We start from the raw sequence: 22,816 nt of genomic DNA, 5'->3' as shown, positions 1-22,816 counted from the left end.
TAAATCAGTTTGACTGCTCTTCATCCTCTTACAAATCAGTTTGACTGCACTTCGTCCTCTTATAAAATAGTTTGACTGCTCTTCATCGTTTTATAAAGCAGTTTCACTGCTCTTCATCCTCTTATAAATCAGTTTGACTGCTCTTCATCCTCTTATAAATCAGTTTGACTGCTCTTCGTCCTCTTATAAAACAGTAGACTGCTCTTCATCCTTTTATAAAGCGGTTTGACTGCTCTTCATCCTTTTATAAAGCAGTTTGACTGCTCTTCATCCTCTTTTAAATCAGTTTGACTGCTCTTCATCCTCTTATAAATCAGTTTGACTGCTCTTCGTCCTCTTATAAAACAGTTTGACTGCTCTTCATCGTTTTATAAAGCAGTTTGACTGCTCTTCATCCTCTTATAAAGCAGTTTGACTGCTCTTCATCCTCATATAAACCAGTTTGACTGCGCTTCATCCTCCTATAGAACAGTTTGACTGCTCTTCATCCTCTTATAAAGCAGTTTGACTGCTCTTCATCCTCTTATAAATCAGTTTGATTGCTCTTCGTCCGATTATAAATCAGTTTGACTGCGGTTCATCCGCTTATAAAACAGTTTGACTGCTCTTCATCCTTTTATAAATCAGTTTGACTGCTCTTCGTCCGATTATAAATCAGTTTGACTGCTCTTCGTCTGCTTATAAAACAGTTTGACTGCTCTTCATCCTTTTATAAAGCAGTTTGACTGCTCTTCATCCTCTTATAAATCAGTTTGACTGCTCTTCATCCTCTTATAAAACAGTTTGACTGCTCTTCAACCTCTTGTAAAACAGGTTGACTAGTCTTCATACTCTTGTAAACCAGTCTGACTGCTCTACATCCTCGTGTAATACAGTTTGACTGCGCTTCATCCTCCTATAGAACAGTTTGGCTGCTCTTCGTCCGATTATTGACTGCTCTTCGTCCGTTTAATAATCAGTTTGACTGCTCTTCATCCTTTTATAAAGCAGTTTGACTGCTCTTCATCCTCTTATAAATCATTTTGACTGCTCTTCATCCTCTTATAAAACCGTTTGACTGCTCTTCGTCCGATTATAAATCAGTTTGACTGCTCTTCGTCCGATTATAAATCAGTTTGACTGCTCTTCATCCTCTTATAAATCAATTTGACTGCTCTTCATCCTCTTATAAAACCGTTTGACTGCTCTTCATCCTCTTATAAATCAATTTGACTGCTCTTCATCCTCTTATAAAACCGTTTGACTGCTCTTCGTCCGATTATAAATCAGTTTGACTGCTCTTCGTCCGATTATAAATCAGTTTGACTGCTGTTCGTCCGCTTATAAAACAGTTTGACTGCTCTTCGTCCTCTTATTAAACAGTTTGACTGCTCTTCATCCTTTTATAAAGCAGTTTGACTGCTCTTCATCCTCTTATAAATCAGTTTGACTGCTCTTCATCCTCATATAAACCAGTTTGACTGCGCTTCATCCTCCTATAGAACAGTTTGACTGCTCTTCATCCTCTTATAAAGCAGTTTGACTGCTCTTCATCCTCTTATAAATCAGTTTGACTGCTCTTCATCCTCTTATAAAGCAGTTTGACTGCTCTTCAACCTCTTGTAAAACAGGTTGACTAGTCTTCATACTCTTGTAAACCAGTCTGACTGCTCTACATCCTCGTGTAAAACAGTTTGACTGCGCTTCATCCTCCTATAGAACAGTTTGGCTGCTCTTCGTCCGATTATTTATTGCTCTTCGTCCGTTTAAAAATCAGTTTGACTGCTCTTCATCCTTTTATAAAGCAGTTTGACTGCTCTTCATCCTTTTATAAAGCGGTTTGACTGCTCTTCATCCTTTTATAAAGCAGTTTGACTGCTCTTCATCCTCTTTTAAATCAGTTTGACTGCTCTTCATCCTCTTATAAATCAGTTTGACTGCTCTTCGTCCTCTTATAAAACAGTTTGACTGCTCTTCATCGTTTTATAAAGCAGTTTGACTGCTCTTCATCCTCTTATAAAGCAGTTTGACTGCTCTTCATCCTCATATAAACCAGTTTGACTGCGCTTCATCCTCCTATAGAACAGTTTGACTGCTCTTCATCCTCTTATAAAGCAGTTTGACTGCTCTTCATCCTCTTATAAATCAGTTTGACTGCTCTTCGTCCGATTATAAATCAGTTTGACTGCGGTTCATCCGCTTATAAAACAGTTTGACTGCTCTTCATCCTTTTATAAATCAGTTTGACTGCTCTTCGTCCGATTATAAATCAGTTTGACTGCTCTTCGTCTGCTTATAAAACAGTTTGACTGCTCTTCATCCTTTTATAAAGCAGTTTGACTGCTCTTCATCCTCTTATAAATCAGTTTGACTGCTCTTCATCCTCTTATAAAACAGTTTGACTGCTCTTCAACCTCTTGTAAAACAGGTTGACTAGTCTTCATACTCTTGTAAACCAGTCTGACTGCTCTACATCCTCGTGTAAAACAGTTTGACTGCGCTTCATCCTCCTATAGAACAGTTTGGCTGCTCTTCGTCCGATTATTGACTGCTCTTCGTCCGTTTAAAAATCAACTTGACTGCTCTTCATCCTCTTATAAAACCGTTTGACTGCTCTTCGTCCGATTATAAATCAGTTTGACTGCGGTTCATCCTTTTATAAAGCAGTTTGACTGCTCTTCATCCTCTTATAAATCAACTTGACTGCTCTTCATCCTCTTATAAAACCGTTTGACTGCTCTTCGTCCGATTATAAATCAGTTTGACTGCTCTTCGTCCGATTATAAATCAGTTTGACTGCTCTTCATCCTCTTATAAATCAATTTGACTGCTCTTCATCCTCTTATAAAACCGTTTGACTGCTCTTCATCCTCTTATAAATCAATTTGACTGCTCTTCATCCTCTTATAAAACCGTTTGACTGCTCTTCGTCCGATTATAAATCAGTTTGACTGCTCTTCGTCCGATTATAAATCAGTTTGACTGCTGTTCGTCCGCTTATAAAACAGTTTGACTGCTCTTCGTCCTCTTATTAAACAGTTTGACTGCTCTTCATCCTTTTATAAAGCAGTTTGACTGCTCTTCATCCTCTTATAAATCAGTTTGACTGCTCTTCATCCGATTATAATTCAGTTTTACTGCTCTTCGTCTTCCTATATAACAGTTTGACTGCTCTTCGTCCGATTATTGACTGCTGTTCATCCGATTATAAATCAGTTTGACTGCTCTTCGTCCTCTTATAAAACAGTTTGACTGCTCTTCATCGTTTTATAAAGCAGTTTGACTGCTCTTCATCCTCTTATAAAGCAGTTTGACTGCTCTTCATCCTCATATAAACCAGTTTGACTGCGCTTCATCCTCCTATAGAACAGTTTGACTGCTCTTCATCCTCTTATAAAGCAGTTTGACTGCTCTTCATCCTCTTATAAATCAGTTTGATTGCTCTTCGTCCGATTATAAATCAGTTTGACTGCGGTTCATCCGCTTATAAAACAGTTTGACTGCTCTTCATCCTTTTATAAATCAGTTTGACTGCTCTTCGTCCGATTATAAATCAGTTTGACTGCTCTTCGTCTGCTTATAAAACAGTTTGACTGCTCTTCATCCTCCTATAGAACAGTTTGGCTGCTCTTCGTCCGATTATTGATTGCTCTTCGTCCGTTTAAAAATCAGTTTGACTGCTCTTCATCCTTTTATAAAGCAGTTTGACTGCTCTTCATCCTCTTATAAATCAGTTTGACTGCTCTTCATCCTCTTACAAATCAGTTTGACTGCACTTCGTCCTCTTATAAAATAGTTTGACTGCTCTTCATCGTTTTATAAAGCAGTTTCACTGCTCTTCATCCTCTTATAAATCAGTTTGACTGCTCTTCATCCTCTTATAAATCAGTTTGACTGCTCTTCGTCCTCTTATAAAACAGTAGACTGCTCTTCATCCTTTTATAAAGCGGTTTGACTGCTCTTCATCCTTTTATAAAGCAGTTTGACTGCTCTTCATCCTCTTTTAAATCAGTTTGACTGCTCTTCATCCTCTTATAAATCAGTTTGACTGCTCTTCGTCCTCTTATAAAACAGTTTGACTGCTCTTCATCGTTTTATAAAGCAGTTTGACTGCTCTTCATCCTCTTATAAAGCAGTTTGACTGCTCTTCATCCTCATATAAACCAGTTTGACTGCGCTTCATCCTCCTATAGAACAGTTTGACTGCTCTTCATCCTCTTATAAAGCAGTTTGACTGCTCTTCATCCTCTTATAAATCAGTTTGATTGCTCTTCGTCCGATTATAAATCAGTTTGACTGCGGTTCATCCGCTTATAAAACAGTTTGACTGCTCTTCATCCTTTTATAAATCAGTTTGACTGCTCTTCGTCCGATTATAAATCAGTTTGACTGCTCTTCGTCTGCTTATAAAACAGTTTGACTGCTCTTCATCCTTTTATAAAGCAGTTTGACTGCTCTTCATCCTCTTATAAATCAGTTTGACTGCTCTTTATCCTCTTATAAAACAGTTTGACTGCTCTTCAACCTCTTGTAAAACAGGTTGACTAGTCTTCATACTCTTGTAAACCAGTCTGACTGCTCTACATCCTCGTGTAATACAGTTTGACTGCGCTTCATCCTCCTATAGAACAGTTTGGCTGCTCTTCGTCCGATTATTGACTGCTCTTCGTCCGTTTAAAAATCAGTTTGACTGCTCTTCATCCTTTTATAAAGCAGTTTGACTGCTCTTCATCCTCTTATAAATCATTTTGACTGCTCTTCATCCTCTTATAAAACCGTTTGACTGCTCTTCGTCCGATTATAAATCAGTTTGACTGCTCTTCGTCCGATTATAAATCAGTTTGACTGCTCTTCATCCTCTTATAAATCAATTTGACTGCTCTTCATCCTCTTATAAAACCGTTTGACTGCTCTTCATCCTCTTATAAATCAATTTGACTGCTCTTCATCCTCTTATAAAACCGTTTGACTGCTCTTCGTCCGATTATAAATCAGTTTGACTGCTCTTCGTCCGATTATAAATCAGTTTGACTGCTGTTCGTCCGCTTATAAAACAGTTTGACTGCTCTTCGTCCTCTTATTAAACAGTTTGACTGCTCTTCATCCTTTTATAAAGCAGTTTGACTGCTCTTCATCCTCTTATAAATCAGTTTGACTGCTCTTCATCCGATTATAATTCAGTTTTACTGCTCTTCGTCTTCCTATATAACAGTTTGACTGCTCTTCGTCCGATTATTGACTGCTGTTCATCCGATTATAAATCAGTTTGATTGCTCTTCGTCCTCTTATAAAACAGTTTGACTGCTCTTCATCGTTTTATAAAGCAGTTTGACTGCTCTTCATCCTCTTATAAAGCAGTTTGACTGCTCTTCATCCTCATATAAACCAGTTTGACTGCGCCTCATCCTCCTATAGAACAGTTTGACTGCTCTTCATCCTCTTATAAAGCAGTTTGACTGCTCTTCATCCTCTTATAAATCAGTTTGACTGCTCTTCGTCCGATTATAAATCAGTTTGACTGCTCTTCGTCTGCTTATAAAACAGTTTGACTGCTCTTCATCCTTTTATAAAGCAGTTTGACTGCTCTTCATCCTCTTATAAATCAGTTTGACTGCTCTTCATCCTCTTATAAAACAGTTTGACTGCTCTTCAACCTCTTGTAAAACAGGTTGACTAGTCTTCATACTCTTGTAAACCAGTCTGACTGCTCTACATTCTCGTGTAAAACAGTTTGACTGCGCTTCATCCTCCTATAGAACAGTTTGGCTGCTCTTCGTCCGATTATTTATTGCTCTTCGTCCGTTTAAAAATCAGTTTGACTGCTCTTCATCCTTTTATAAAGCAGTTTGACTGCTCTTCATCCTCTTATAAATCAGTTTGACTGCTCTTCATCCTCTTACAAATCAGTTTGACTGCACTTCGTCCTCTTATAAAATAGTTTGACTGCTCTTCATCGTTTTATAAAACAGTTTCACTGCTCTTCATCCTCTTATAAATCAGTTTGACTGCTCTTCATCCTCTTATAAATCAGTTTGACTGCTCTTCGTCCTCTTATAAAACAGTTTGACTGCTCTTCATCCTTTTATAAAGCAGTTTGACTGCTCTTCATCCTCTTATAAATCAATTTGACTGCTCTTCATCCTCTTATAAAACCGTTTGACTGCTCTTCGTCCGATTATAAATCAGTTTGACTGCTCTTCGTCCGATTATAAATCAGTCTGACTGCTCTTCATCCTCTTATAAATCAATTTGACTGCTCTTCATCCTCTTATAAAACCGTTTGACTGCTCTTCATCCTCTTATAAATCAATTTGACTGCTCTTCATCCTCTTATAAAACCGTTTGACTGCTCTTCGTCCGATTATAAATCAGTTTGACTGCTCTTCGTCCGATTATAAATCAGTTTGACTGCTGTTCGTCCGCTTATAAAACAGTTTGACTGCTCTTCGTCCTCTTATTAAACAGTTTGACTGCTCTTCATCCTTTTATAAAGCAGTTTGACTGCTCTTCATCCTCTTATAAATCAGTTTGACTGCTCTTCATCCGATTATAATTCAGTTTTACTGCTCTTCGTCTTCCTATATAACAGTTTGACTGCTCTTCGTCCGATTATTGACTGCTGTTCATCCGATTATAAATCAGTTTGACTGCTCTTCGTCCTCTTATAAAACAGTTTGACTGCTCTTCATCGTTTTATAAAGCAGTTTGACTGCTCTTCATCCTCTTATAAAGCAGTTTGACTGCTCTTCATCCTCATATAAACCAGTTTGACTGCGCTTCATCCTCCTATAGAACAGTTTGACTGCTCTTCATCCTCTTATAAAGCAGTTTGACTGCTCTTCATCCTCTTATAAATCAGTTTGATTGCTCTTCGTCCGATTATAAATCAGTTTGACTGCGGTTCATCCGCTTATAAAACAGTTTGACTGCTCTTCATCCTTTTATAAATCAGTTTGACTGCTCTTCGTCCGATTATAAATCAGTTTGACTGCTCTTCGTCTGCTTATAAAACAGTTTGACTGCTCTTCATCCTCCTATAGAACAGTTTGGCTGCTCTTCGTCCGATTATTGATTGCTCTTCGTCCGTTTAAAAATCAGTTTGACTGCTCTTCATCCTTTTATAAAGCAGTTTGACTGCTCTTCATCCTCTTATAAATCAGTTTGACTGCTCTTCATCCTCTTACAAATCAGTTTGACTGCACTTCGTCCTCTTATAAAATAGTTTGACTGCTCTTCATCGTTTTATAAAGCAGTTTCACTGCTCTTCATCCTCTTATAAATCAGTTTGACTGCTCTTCATCCTCTTATAAATCAGTTTGACTGCTCTTCGTCCTCTTATAAAACAGTAGACTGCTCTTCATCCTTTTATAAAGCGGTTTGACTGCTCTTCATCCTTTTATAAAGCAGTTTGACTGCTCTTCATCCTCTTTTAAATCAGTTTGACTGCTCTTCATCCTCTTATAAATCAGTTTGACTGCTCTTCGTCCTCTTATAAAACAGTTTGACTGCTCTTCATCGTTTTATAAAGCAGTTTGACTGCTCTTCATCCTCTTATAAAGCAGTTTGACTGCTCTTCATCCTCATATAAACCAGTTTGACTGCGCTTCATCCTCCTATAGAACAGTTTGACTGCTCTTCATCCTCTTATAAAGCAGTTTGACTGCTCTTCATCCTCTTATAAATCAGTTTGATTGCTCTTCGTCCGATTATAAATCAGTTTGACTGCGGTTCATCCGCTTATAAAACAGTTTGACTGCTCTTCATCCTTTTATAAATCAGTTTGACTGCTCTTCGTCCGATTATAAATCAGTTTGACTGCTCTTCGTCTGCTTATAAAACAGTTTGACTGCTCTTCATCCTTTTATAAAGCAGTTTGACTGCTCTTCATCCTCTTATAAATCAGTTTGACTGCTCTTTATCCTCTTATAAAACAGTTTGACTGCTCTTCAACCTCTTGTAAAACAGGTTGACTAGTCTTCATACTCTTGTAAACCAGTCTGACTGCTCTACATCCTCGTGTAATACAGTTTGACTGCGCTTCATCCTCCTATAGAACAGTTTGGCTGCTCTTCGTCCGATTATTGACTGCTCTTCGTCCGTTTAAAAATCAGTTTGACTGCTCTTCATCCTTTTATAAAGCAGTTTGACTGCTCTTCATCCTCTTATAAATCATTTTGACTGCTCTTCATCCTCTTATAAAACCGTTTGACTGCTCTTCGTCCGATTATAAATCAGTTTGACTGCTCTTCGTCCGATTATAAATCAGTTTGACTGCTCTTCATCCTCTTATAAATCAATTTGACTGCTCTTCATCCTCTTATAAAACCGTTTGACTGCTCTTCATCCTCTTATAAATCAATTTGACTGCTCTTCATCCTCTTATAAAACCGTTTGACTGCTCTTCGTCCGATTATAAATCAGTTTGACTGCTCTTCGTCCGATTATAAATCAGTTTGACTGCTGTTCGTCCGCTTATAAAACAGTTTGACTGCTCTTCGTCCTCTTATTAAACAGTTTGACTGCTCTTCATCCTTTTATAAAGCAGTTTGACTGCTCTTCATCCTCTTATAAATCAGTTTGACTGCTCTTCATCCGATTATAATTCAGTTTTACTGCTCTTCGTCTTCCTATATAACAGTTTGACTGCTCTTCGTCCGATTATTGACTGCTGTTCATCCGATTATAAATCAGTTTGATTGCTCTTCGTCCTCTTATAAAACAGTTTGACTGCTCTTCATCGTTTTATAAAGCAGTTTGACTGCTCTTCATCCTCTTATAAAGCAGTTTGACTGCTCTTCATCCTCATATAAACCAGTTTGACTGCGCTTCATCCTCCTATAGAACAGTTTGACTGCTCTTCATCCTCTTATAAAGCAGTTTGACTGCTCTTCATCCTCTTATAAATCAGTTTGACTGCTCTTCGTCCGATTATAAATCAGTTTGACTGCTCTTCGTCTGCTTATAAAACAGTTTGACTGCTCTTCATCCTTTTATAAAGCAGTTTGACTGCTCTTCATCCTCTTATAAATCAGTTTGACTGCTCTTCATCCTCTTATAAAACAGTTTGACTGCTCTTCAACCTCTTGTAAAACAGGTTGACTAGTCTTCATACTCTTGTAAACCAGTCTGACTGCTCTACATTCTCGTGTAAAACAGTTTGACTGCGCTTCATCCTCCTATAGAACAGTTTGGCTGCTCTTCGTCCGATTATTTATTGCTCTTCGTCCGTTTAAAAATCAGTTTGACTGCTCTTCATCCTTTTATAAAGCAGTTTGACTGCTCTTCATCCTCTTATAAATCAGTTTGACTGCTCTTCATCCTCTTACAAATCAGTTTGACTGCACTTCGTCCTCTTATAAAATAGTTTGACTGCTCTTCATCGTTTTATAAAACAGTTTCACTGCTCTTCATCCTCTTATAAATCAGTTTGACTGCTCTTCATCCTCTTATAAATCAGTTTGACTGCTCTTCGTCCTCTTATAAAACAGTTTGACTGCTCTTCATCCTTTTATAAAGCAGTTTGACTGCTCTTCATCCTCTTATAAATCAATTTGACTGCTCTTCATCCTCTTATAAAACCGTTTGACTGCTCTTCGTCCGATTATAAATCAGTTTGACTGCTCTTCGTCCGATTATAAATCAGTCTGACTGCTCTTCATCCTCTTATAAATCAATTTGACTGCTCTTCATCCTCTTAAAAAAACCGTTTGACTGCTCTTCATCCTCTTATAAATCAATTTGACTGCTCTTCATCCTCTTATAAAACCGTTTGACTGCTCTTCGTCCGATTATAAATCAGTTTGACTGCTCTTCGTCCGATTATAAATCAGTTTGACTGCTCTTCATCCTCTTATAAATCAATTTGACTGCTCTTCATCCTCTTAAAAAAACCGTTTGACTGCTCTTCATCCTCTTATAAATCAATTTGACTGCTCTTCATCCTCTTATAAAACCGTTTGGCTGCTCTTCGTCCGATTATTGATTGCTCTTCGTCCGTTTAAAAATCAGTTTGACTGCTCTTCATCCTTTTATAAAGCAGTTTGACTGCTCTTCATCCTCTTATAAATCAGTTTGACTGCTCTTCATCCTCTTACAAATCAGTTTGACTGCACTTCGTCCTCTTATAAAACAGTTTGACTGCTCTTCATCGTTTTATAAAGCAGTTTCACTGCTCTTCATCCTCTTATAAATCAGTTTGACTGCTCTTCATCCTCTTATAAATCAGTTTGACTGCTCTTCGTCCTCTTATAAAACAGTTTGACTGCTCTTCATCCTTTTATAAAGCAGTTTGACTGCTCTTCATCCTCTTATAAATCAATTTGACTGCTCTTCATCCTCTTATAAAACCGTTTGACTGCTCTTCGTCTGATTATAAATCAGGTTGACTGCTCTTCGTCCGATTATAAATCAGTTTGACTGCTCTTCATCCTCTTATAAATCAATTTGACTGCTCTTCATCCTCTTAAAAAAACCGTTTGACTGCTCTTCATCCTCTTATAAATCAATTTGACTGCTCTTCATCCTCTTATAAAACCGATTGACTGCTCTTCGTCCGATTATAAATCAGTTTGACTGCTCTTCGTCCGATTATAAATCAGTTTGACTGCTGTTCGTCCGCTTATAAAACAGTTTGACTGCTCTTCGTCCTCTTAATAAACAGTTTGACTGCTCTTCATCCTTTTATAAAGCAGTTTGACTGCTCTTCATCCTCTTATAAATCAGTTTGACTGCTCTTCATCCGATTATAATTCAGTTTGACTGCTCTTCGTCCTCCTATATAACAGTTTGACTGCTCTTCGTCCGATTATTGACTGCTGTTCATCCGATTATAAATCAGTTTGACTGCTCTTCGTCCTCTTACTAATCAGTTTGACTGCACTTCGTCCTCTTATAAAACAGTTTGACTGCTCTTCATCGTTTTATAAAGCAGTTTCACTGCTCTTCATCCTCTTATAAATCAGTTTGACTGCTCTTCATCCTCTTATAAATCAGTTTGACTGCTCTTCGTCCTCTTATAAAACAGTTTGACTGCTCTTCATCCTTTTATAAAGCAGTTTGACTGCTCTTCATCCTCTTATAAATCAATTTGACTGCTCTTCATCCTCTTATAAAACCGTTTGACTGCTCTTCGTCCGATTATAAATTAGTTTGACTGCTCTTCGTCCGATTATAAATCAGTTTGACTGCTCTTCATCCTCTTATAAATCAATTTGACTGCTCTTCATCCTCTTAAAAAACCGTTTGACTGCTCTTCATCCTCTTATAAATCAATTTGACTGCTCTTCATCCTCTTATAAAACCGTTTGACTGCTCTTCGTCCGATTATAAATCAGTTTGACTGCTCTTCGTCCTCTTAATAAACAGTTTGACTGCTCTTCATCCTTTTATAAAGCAGTTTGACTGCTCTTCATCCTCTTATAAATCAGTTTGACTGCTCTTCATCCGATTATAATTCAGTTTGACTGCTCTTCGTCCTCCTATATAACAGTTTGACTGCTCTTCGTCCGATTATTGACTGCTGTTCATCCGATTATAAATCAGTTTGACTGCTCTTCGTCCTCTTATAAAACAGTTTGACTGCTCTTCATCCTTTTATAAAGCAGTTTGACTGCTCTTCATCCTCTTATAAATCTGTTTGACTGCTCTTCATCCGATTATAAATCATTTTGACTGCTCTTCGTCCTCTTATAAAACTGTTTGACTGCTCTTCGTCCGCTTATAAAACAGTTTGACTGCTCTTCATCCTTTTATAAAGCAGTTTGACTGCTCTTCATCCTCTTATAAATCAGTTTGACTGCTCTTCATCCTCTTATAAAACAGTTTGACTGCTCTTCAACCTCTTGTAAAACAGGTTGACTGCTATTCATCCTCTTGTAAACCAGTCTGACTGCTCTATATCCTCGTGTAAAACAGTTTGACTGCGCTTCATCCTCCTTTATAACAGTTTGACTGCTCTTCGTCCGATTATTGACTGCTCTTCATCCGATTATAAATCAGTTTGACTGCTCTTCATCCTTTTGTAAAACAGTTTGACTGCTCTTCATCCTCCTATAAAGCAGTTTGACTGCTCTTCATCCTCCTATAAACCAGTTTGACTGCGCTTCATCGTCCTATAGAACAGTTTGACTGCTCTTCGTCCTCTTATAAATCAGTTTGCCTGCTCTTCATCCTCTTATAAAGCAGGTTGACTGCTCTTCATCCACCTATAAACCACTTTGACTGCGCTTCATCCTCCTATAGAACAGTTTGACTGCTCTTCGTCGGATTATAAATCAGTTTGACTGCTCTTCATCCTTTTATAAAGCAGTTTGACTGCTCTTCATCCTTTTATAAAGCAGTTTGACTGCTCTTCATCCTCTTATAAATCAGTTTGACTGCTCTTCATCCGATTATAAATCATTTTGACTGCTCTTCGTCCTCTTATAAAACAGTTTGACTGCTCTTCATCCTTTTATAAAGCGGTTTGACTGCTCTTCATCCTCTGATAAAACAGTTTGACTGCTCTTCATCCTCTTGTAAAACAGGTTGACTGCTCTTCATCCTCTTGTAAAACAATCTGACTGCTCTACATCCTCGTATAAAACAGTTTGACTGCTCTTCATCCTTTTATAAAGCGGTTTGACTGCTCTTCATCCTCTTATAAAACAGTTTGACTGCTCTTCGTCCTATTATAAATCAGTTTGACTGCTCTTCGTCCGATTATAAATCAGTTTGACTGCTCTTCATCCTCTTATAAATCAATTTGACTGCTCTTCATCCTCTTATAAAACCGTTTGACTGCTCTTCGTCCGATTATAAATCAGTTTGACTGCTCTTCGTCCGATTATAAATCAGTTTGACTGCTGTTCGTCCGCTTATAAAACAGTTTGACTGCTCTTCGTCCTCTTATTTAACAGTTTGACTGCTCTTCATCCTCTTATAAATCAGTTTGACTGCTCTTCATCCTCTTATAAATCAGTTTGACTGCTCTTCATCCGATTATAATTCAGTTTGACTGCTCTTCGTCCTCCTATATAACAGTTTGACTGCTCTTCGTCCGATTATTGACTGCTGTTCATCCGATTATAAATCAGTTTGACTGCTCTTCGTCCTCTTATAAAACAGTTTGACTGCTCTTCATCCTTTTATAAAGCAGTTTGACTGCTCTTCATCCTCTTATAAATCTGTTTGACTGCTCTTCATCCGATTATAAATCATTTTGACTGCTCTTCGTCCTCTTATAAAACTGTTTGACTGCTCTTCGTCCGCTTATAAAACAGTTTGACTGCTCTTCATCCTTTTATAAAGCAGTTTGACTGCTCTTCATCCTCTTATAAATCAGTTTGACTGCTCTTCATCCTCTTATAAAACAGTTTGACTGGTCTTCAACCTCTTGTAAAACAGGTTGACTGCTATTCATCCTCTTGTAAACCAGTCTGACTGCTCTATATCATCGTGTAAAACAGTGTGACTGCGCTTCATCCTCCTATAAAGCAGTTTGACTGCTCTTCATCCTCCTATAAACCAGTTTGACTGCGCTTCATCGTCCTATAGAACAGTTTGACTGCTCTTCGTCCTATTATAAATCAGTTTGCCTGCTCTTCATCCTCTTATAAAGCAGGTTGACTGCTCTTCATCCACCTATAAACCACTTTGACTGCGCTTCATCCTCCTATAGAACAGTTTGACTGCTCTTCGTCGGATTATAAATCAGTTTGACTGCTCTTCGTCCGATTATAAATCAGTTTGACTGCGGTTCATCCTTTTATAAAGCAGTTTGACTGCTCTTCATCCTCTTATAAATCAGTTTGACTGCTCTTCATCCGATTATAAATCATTTTGACTGCTCTTCGTCCTCTTATAAAACAGTTTGACTGCTCTTCATCCTTTTATAAAGCGGTTTGACTGCTCTTCATCCTCTGATAAAACAGTTTGACTGCTCTTCATCCTCTTTTAAAACAGGTTGACTGCTCTTCATCCTCTTGTAAAACAATCTGACTGCTCTACATCCTCGTATAAAACAGTTTGACTGCTCTTCATCCTTTTATAAAGCGGTTTGACTGCTCTTCATCCTCTTATAAAACAGTTTGACTGCTCTTCGTCCGATTATAAATCAGTTTGACTGCTCTTCGTCCGATTATAAATCAGTTTGACTGCTCTTCATCCTCTTATAAATCAATTTGACTGCTCTTCATCCTCTTATAAAACCGTTTGACTGCTCTTCGTCCGATTATAAATCAGTTTGACTGCTCTTCGTCCGATTATAAATCAGTTTGACTGCTGTTCGTCCGCTTAAAAAACAGTTTGACTGCTCTTCGTCCTCTTATTAAACAGTTTGACTGCTCTTCATCCTTTTATAAAGCAGTTTGACTGCTCTTCATCCTCTTATAAATCAGTTTGACTGCTCTTCATCCGATTATAATTCAGTTTGACTGCTCTTCGTCCTCCTATATAACAGTTTGACTGCTCTTCGTCCGATTATTGACTGCAGTTCATCCGATTATAAATCAGTTTGACTGCTCTTCGTCCTCTTATAAAACAGTTTGACTGCTCTTCATCGTTTTATAAAGCAGTTTGACTGCTCTTCATCCTCTTATAAAGCAGTTTGACTGCTCTTCATCCTCATATAAACCAGTTTGACTGCGCTTCATCCTCCTATAGAACAGTTTGACTGCTCTTCATCCTCTTATAAAGCAGTTTGACTGCTCTTCATCCTCTTATAAATCAGTTTGACTGCTCTTCGTCCGATTATAAATCAGTTTGACTGCGGTTCATCCGCTTATAAAACAGTTTGACTGCTCTTCGTCCGATTATAAATCAGTTTGACTGCTCTTCGTCTGCTTATAAAACAGTTTGACTGCTCTTCATCCTTTTATAAAGCAGTTTGACTGCTCTTCATCCTCTTATAAATCAGTTTGACTGCTCTTCATCCTCTTATAAAACAGTTTGACTGCTCTTCAAAATCTTGTAAAACAGGTTGACTAGTCTTCATACTCTTGTAAACCAGTCTGACTGCTCTACATCCTCGTGTAAATCAATTTGACTGCTCTTCATCCTCTTATAAAACCGTTTGACTGCTCTTCGTCCGATTATAAATCAGTTTGACTGCTCTTCGTCCGATTATAAATCAGTTTGACTGCTGTTCGTCCGCTTATAAAACAGTTTGACTGCTCTTCGTCCTCTTAATAAACAGTTTGACTGCTCTTCATCCTTTTATAAAGCAGTTTGACTGCTCTTCATCCTCTTATAAATCAGTTTGACTGCTCTTCATCCGATTATAATTCAGTTTGACTGCTCTTCGTCCTCCTATATAACAGTTTGACTGCTCTTCATCCTTTTATAAAGCAGTTTGACTGCTCTTCATCCTCTTATAAATCTGTTTGACTGCTCTTCATCCGATTATAAATCATTTTGACTGCTCTTCGTCCTCTTATAAAACTGTTTGACTGCTCTTCGTCCGCTTATAAAACAGTTTGACTGCTCTTCATCCTTTTATAAAGCAGTTTGACTGCTCTTCATCCTCTTATAAATCAGTTTGACTGCTCTTCATCCTCTTATAAAACAGTTTGACTGGTCTTCAACCTCTTGTAAAACAGGTTGACTGCTATTCATCCTCTTGTAAACCAGTCTGACTGCTCTATATCCTCGTGTAAAACAGTGTGACTGCGCTTCATCCTCCTATAAAGCAGTTTGACTGCTCTTCATCCTCCTATAAACCAGTTTGACTGCGCTTCATCGTCCTATAGAACAGTTTGACTGCTCTTCGTCCTATTATAAATCAGTTTGCCTGCTCTTCATCCTCTTATAAAGCAGGTTGACTGCTCTTCATCCACCTATAAACCACTTTGACTGCGCTTCATCCTCCTATAGAACAGTTTGACTGCTCTTCGTCGGATTATAAATCAGTTTGACTGCTCTTCATCCTTTTATAAAGCAGTTTGACTGCTCTTCATCCTTTTATAAAGCAGTTTGACTGCTCTTCATCCTCTTATAAATCAGTTTGACTGCTCTTCATCCGATTATAAATCATTTTGACTGCTCTTCGTCCTCTTATAAAACAGTTTGACTGCTCTTCATCCTTTTATAAAGCGGTTTGACTGCTCTTCATCCTCTGATAAAACAGTTTGACTGCTCTTCATCCTCTTGTAAAACAGGTTGACTGCTCTTCATCCTCTTGTAAAACAATCTGACTGCTCTACATCCTCGTATAAAACAGTTTGACTGCTCTTCATCCTTTTATAAAGCGGTTTGACTGCTCTTCATCCTCTTATAAAACAGTTTGACTGCTCTTCGTCCGATTATAAATCAGTTTGACTGCTCTTCGTCCGATTATAAATCAGTTTGACTGCTCTTCATCCTCTTATAAATCAATTTGACTGCTCTTCATCCTCTTATAAAACCGTTTGACTGCTCTTCGTCCGATTATAAATCAGTTTGACTGCTCTTCGTCCGATTATAAATCAGTTTGACTGCTGTTCGTCCGCTTATAAAACAGTTTGACTGCTCTTCGTCCTCTTATTAAACAGTTTGACTGCTCTTCATCCTTTTATAAAGCAGTTTGACTGCTCTTCATCCTCTTATAAATCAGTTTGACTGCTCTTCATCCGATTATAATTCAGTTTGACTGCTCTTCGTCCTCCTATATAACAGTTTGACTGCTCTTCGTCCGATTATTGACTGCTGTTCATCCGATTATAAATCAGTTTGACTGCTCTTCGTCCTCTTATAAAACAGTTTGACTGCTCTTCATCGTTTTATAAAGCAGTTTGACTGCTCTTCATCCTCTTATAAAGCAGTTTGACTGCTCTTCATCCTCATATAAACCAGTTTGACTGCGCTTCATCCTCCTATAGAACAGTTTGACTGCTCTTCATCCTCTTATAAAGCAGTTTGACTGCTCTTCGTCCGATTATAAATCAGTTTGACTGCGGTTCATCCGCTTATAAAACAGTTTGACTGCTCTTCGTCCGATTATAAATCAGTTTGACTGCTCTTCGTCTGCTTATAAAACAGTTTGACTGCTCTTCATCCTTTTATAAAGCAGTTTGACTGCTCTTCATCATCTTATAAATCAGTTTGACTGCTCTTCATCCTCTTATAAAACAGTTTGACTGCTCTTCAAAATCTTGTAAAACAGGTTGACTAGTCTTCATACTCTTGTAAACCAGTCTGACTGCTCTACATCCTCGTGTAAATCAATTTGACTGCTCTTCATCCTCTTATAAAACCGTTTGACTGCTCTTCGTCCTCTTATAAATCAGTTTGACTGCTCTTCGTCCGATTATAAATCAGTTTGACTGCTGTTCGTCCGCTTATAAAACAGTTTGACTGCTCTTCGTCCTCTTAATAAACAGTTTGACTGCTCTTCATCCTTTTATAAAGCAGTTTGACTGCTCTTCATCCTCTTATAAATCAGTTTGACTGCTCTTCATCCGATTATAATTCAGTTTGACTGCTCTTCGTCCTCCTATATAACAGTTTGACTGCTCTTCGTCCGATTATTGACTGCTGTTCATCCGATTATAAATCAGTTTGACTGCTCTTCGTCCTCTTATAAAACAGTTTGACTGCTCTTCATCCTTTTATAAAGCAGTTTGACTGCTCTTCATCCTCTTATAAATCTGTTTGACTGCTCTTCATCCGATTATAAATCATTTTGACTGCTCTTCGTCCTCTTATAAAACTGTTTGACTGCTCTTCGTCCGCTTATATAACAGTTTGACTGCTCTTCATCCTTTTATAAAGCAGTTTGACTGCTCTTCATCCTCTTATAAATCAGTTTGACTGCTCTTCATCCTCTTATAAAACAGTTTGACTGGTCTTCAACCTCTTGTAAAACAGGTTGACTGCTATTCATCCTCTTGTAAACCAGTCTGACTGCTCTATATCCTCGTGTAAAACAGTGTGACTGCGCTTCATCCTCCTTTATAACAGTTTGACTGCTCTTCGTCCGATTATTGACTGCTCTTCATCCGATTATAAATCAGTTTGACTGCTCTTCATCCTTTTGTAAAGCAGTTTGACTGCTCTTCATCCTCCTATAAAGCAGTTTGACTGCTCTTCATCCTCCTATAAACCAGTTTGACTGCGCTTCATCGTCCTATAGAACAGTTTGACTGCTCTTCGTCTTATTATAAATCAGTTTGACTGCTCTTCATCCTCTTATAAAACCGTTTGACTGCTCTTCGTCCGATTGTAAATCAGTTTGACTGCTCTTCGTCCGATTATAAATCAGTTTGACTGCTCTTCATCCTCTTATAAATCAATTTGACTGCTCTTCATCCTCTTATAAATCAGTTTGACTGCTCTTCATCCGATTATAATTCAGTTTGACTGCTCTTCGTCCTCCTATATAACAGTTTGACTGCTCTTCGTCCGATTATTGACTGCTGTTCATCCGATTATAAATCAGTTTGACTGCTCTTCATCCTTTTATAAAGCAGTTTGACTGCACTTCATCCTCTTTTAAATCAGTTTGACTGCTCTTCGTCCTCTTATAAAACAGTTTGACTACTCTTCATCGTTTTATAAAGCAGTTTGACTGCTCTTCATCCTCTTATAAAGCAGTTTGACTGCTCTTCATCCTCATATAAACCAGTTTGACTGCGCTTCATCCTCCTATAGAACAGTTTGACTGCTCTTCATCCTCTTATAAAGCAGTTTGACTGCTCTTCATCCTCTTATAAATCAGTTTGACTGCTCTTCGTCCGATTATAAATCAGTTTGACTGCGGTTCATCCGCTTATAAAACAGTTTGACTGCTCTTCATCCTTTTATAAATCAGTTTGACTGCTCTTCGCCCGATTATAAATCAGTTTGACTGCTCTTCGTCCGATTATAAATCAGTTTGACTGCTGTTCGTCCGCTTATAAAACAGTTTGACTGCTCTTCGTCCTCTTATAAAACAGTTTGACTGCTCTTCATCCTTTTATAAAGCAGTTTGACTGCTCTTCATCCTCTTATAAATCAGTTTGACTGCTCTTCATCCGATTGTAATTCAGTTTGACTGCTCTTCGTCCTCTTATAATACAGTTTGACTGCTCTTCATCCTCCTATAAAGCAGTTTGACTGCTCTTCATCCTCCTATAAACCAGTCTGACTGCGCTTCATCGTCCTATAGAACAGTTTGACTGCTCTTCGTCGGATTATAAATCAGTTTGACTGCTCTTCATCCTCTTATAAAATAGTTTGACTGCTCTTCATCCTCCTATAAACCAGTTTGACTGCGCTTCATCCTCGTATAGAACAGTTTGACTGCTCTTCATCCTTTTATAAAGCGGTTTGTCTGCTCTTCATCCTCTTGTAAACACAGGTTGACTGCTCTTCAACCTCTTGTAAAACAGTCTGACTGCTCTACATCCTCGTATAAAACAGTTTGACTGGTCTTCATCCTTTTATAAAGCAGTTTGACTGCTCTTCATCCTCTTATAAATCAATTTGACTGCTCTTCATCCTCTTATAAAACCGTTTGACTGCTCTACGTCCGATTACAAATCATTTTGACTGCTCTTCGTCCGATTATAAATCAGTTTGACTGCTGTTCGTCCGCTTATAAAACAGTTTGACTGCTCTTCGTCCTCTTATTAAACAGTTTGACTACTCTTCATCCTTTTATCAAGCAGTTTGACTGCTCTTCGTCCTCTTATAAAACAGTTTGACTTCTCTTCATCCTTTTATAAAGCAGTTTGACTGCTCTTCATCCTCTTATAAATCAGTTTGACTGCTCTTCACCCTCTTATAAAACCGTTTGACTGCTCTTCGTCCTCTTATAAAACAGTTTGACTGCTCTTCATCCTTTTAAAAAGCAGTTTGACTGCTCTTCATCCTCCTATAGAACAGTTTGACTGCTCTTCATCCGATTGTAATTCAGTTTGACTGCTCTTCGTCCTCCTATAGAAGAGTTTGACTGCTCTTCGTCCGATCATTGACTGCTCTTCGTCCGATTATATATCAGTTTGACTGCTCTTCAGCCTTTTATAAAGCAGTTTGACTGCTCTTCATCCTCTTATAAATCAGTTTGACTGCTCTTCATCCTCTTATAAATCAGTTTGACTGCTCTTCAACCTCTTATAAAACAGTTGGACTGCTCTTCATCGTTTTATAAGGCAGTTTGACTGCTCTTCATCCTCCTATAAAGCAGTTTGACTGCTCTTCGACCTCCTATAAACCAGTTTGACTGCGCTTCATCCTCCTATAGAACAGTTTGACTGCTCTTCGTCGGATTATAAATCAGTTTGACTGCTCTTCATCCTCTTATAAAATAGTTTGACTGCTCTTCATCCTCCTATAAACCAGTTTGACTGCGCTTCATCCTCGTATAGAACAGTTTGACTGCTCTTCATCCTTTTATAAAGCAGTTTGACTGCTCTTCATCCTCTTATAAATCAATTTGACTGCTCTTCATCCTCTTATAAAACCGTTTGACTGCTCTTCGTCCGATTATAAATCAGTTTGACTGCTCTTCGTCCGATTATAAATCAGTTTGACTGCTCTTCGTCCTCTTATAAAACAGTTTGACTGCTCTTCATCCTTTTCTAAAGCAGTCTGACTGCTCTTCATCCTCTTATAAATCTGTTTGACTGCTTTTCATCCGATTATAAATAATTTTGACTGCTCTTCGTCCTTTTATAAAACAGTAGACTGCTCTTCATCCTTTTATAAAGCGGTTTGACTGCTCTTCGTCCTCTTATAAAACAGTTTGACTGCTCTTCATCCTCTTGTAAAACAGGTTGACTGCTCTTCGTCCGATTATAAATCAGTTTGACTGCTCTTCATCCTCTTATAAATCAGTTTGACTGCTCTTCGTCCGCTTATAAAACAGTTTGACTGCTCTTCATTCTCTTGTAAAACAGTCTGACTGCTCTACATCTCGTATAAAACAGTTTGACTGCTCTTCATCCTTTTATAAAGCAGTTTGACTGCTCTTCATCCTTTTATAAATCAATTTGACTGCTCTTCATCCTCTTATAAAACCGTTTGACTGCTCTTCGTCCGATTATAAATCAGTTTGACTGCTCTTCATCCGATTATAATTCAGTTTTACTGCTCTTCGTCTTCCTATATAACAGTTTGACTGCTCTTCGTCCGATTATTGACTGCTGTTCATCCGATTATAAATCAGTTTGACTGCTCTTCGTCCTCTTATAAAACAGTTTGACTGCTCTTCATCGTTTTATAAAGCAGTTTGACTGCTCTTCATCCTCTTATAAAGCAGTTTGACTGCTCTTCATCCTCATATAAACCAGTTTGACTGCGCTTCATCATCCTATAGAACAGTTTGACTGCTCTTCATCCTCTTATAAAGCAGTTTGACTGCTCTTCATCCTCTTATAAATCAGTTTGACTGCTCTTCGTCCGATTATAAATCAGTTTGACTGCGGTTCATCCGCTTATAAAACAGTTTGACTGCTCTTCATCCTTTTATAAATCAGTTTGACTGCTCTTCGTCCGATTATAAATCAGTTTGACTGCTCTTCGTCTGCTTATAAAACAGTTTGACTGCTCTTCATCCTTTTATAAAGCAGTTTGACTGCTCTTCATCCTCTTATAAATCAGTTTGACTGCTCTTCATCCTCTTATAAAACAGTTTGACTGCTCTTCAACCTCTTGTAAAACAGGTTGACTAGTCTTCATACTCTTGTAAACCAGTCTGACTGCTCTACATCCTCGTGTAAAACAGTTTGACTGCGCTTCATCCTCCTATAGAACAGTTTGGCTGCTCTTCGTCCGATTATTGATTGCTCTTCGTCCGTTTAAAAATCAGTTTGACTGCTCTTCATCCTTTTATAAAGCAGTTTGACTGCTCTTCATCCTCTTATAAATCAGTTTGACTGCTCTTCATCCTCTTACAAATCAGTTTGACTGCACTTCGTCCTCTTATAAAATAGTTTGACTGCTCTTCATCGTTTTATAAAGCAGTTTCACTGCTCTTCATCCTCTTATAAATCAGTTTGACTGCTCTTCATCCTCTTATAAATCAGTTTGACTGCTCTTCGTCCTCTTATAAAACAGTTTGACTGCTCTTCATCCTTTTATAAAGCAGTTTGACTGCTCTTCATCCTCTTATAAATCAATTTGACTGCTCTTCATCCTCTTATAAAACCGTTTGACTGCTCTTCGTCCGATTATAAATCAGTTTGACTGCTCTTCGTCCGATTATAAATCAGTTTGACTGCTCTTCGTCCTCTTATAAAACAGTTTGACTGCTCTTCATCCTTTTCTAAAGCAGTTTGACTGCTCTTCATCCTCTTATAAATCTGTTTGACTGCTTTTCATCCGATTATAAATAATTTTGACTGCTCTTCGTCCTTTTATAAAACAGTAGACTGCTCTTCATCCTTTTATAAAGCGGTTTGACTGCTCTTCGTCCTCTTATAAAACAGTTTGACTGCTCTTCATCCTCTTGTAAAACAGGTTGACTGCTCTTCGTCCGATTATAAATCAGTTTGACTGCTCTTCATCCTCTTATAAATCAGTTTGACTGCTCTTCGTCCGCTTATAAAACAGTTTGACTGCTCTTCATTCTCTTGTAAAACAGTCTGACTGCTCTACATCTCGTATAAAACAGTTTGACTGCTCTTCATCCTTTTATAAAGCAGTTTGACTGCTCTTCATCCTTTTATAAATCAATTTGACTGCTCTTCATCCTCTTATAAAACCGTTTGACTGCTCTTCGTCCGATTATAAATCAGTTTGACTGCTCTTCATCCGATTATAATTCAGTTTTACTGCTCTTCGTCTTCCTATATAACAGTTTGACTGCTCTTCGTCCGATTATTGACTGCTGTTCATCCGATTATAAATCAGTTTGACTGCTCTTCGTCCTCTTATAAAACAGTTTGACTGCTCTTCATCGTTT

The sequence above is a fragment of the Lampris incognitus genome, chromosome 12, assembly GCF_029633865.1.
Source record: "Lampris incognitus isolate fLamInc1 chromosome 12, fLamInc1.hap2, whole genome shotgun sequence".
Classification (NCBI taxonomy): Eukaryota; Metazoa; Chordata; class Actinopteri; order Lampriformes; family Lampridae; genus Lampris; species Lampris incognitus.
Note: the sequence above shows the minus strand (reverse complement) of the source record.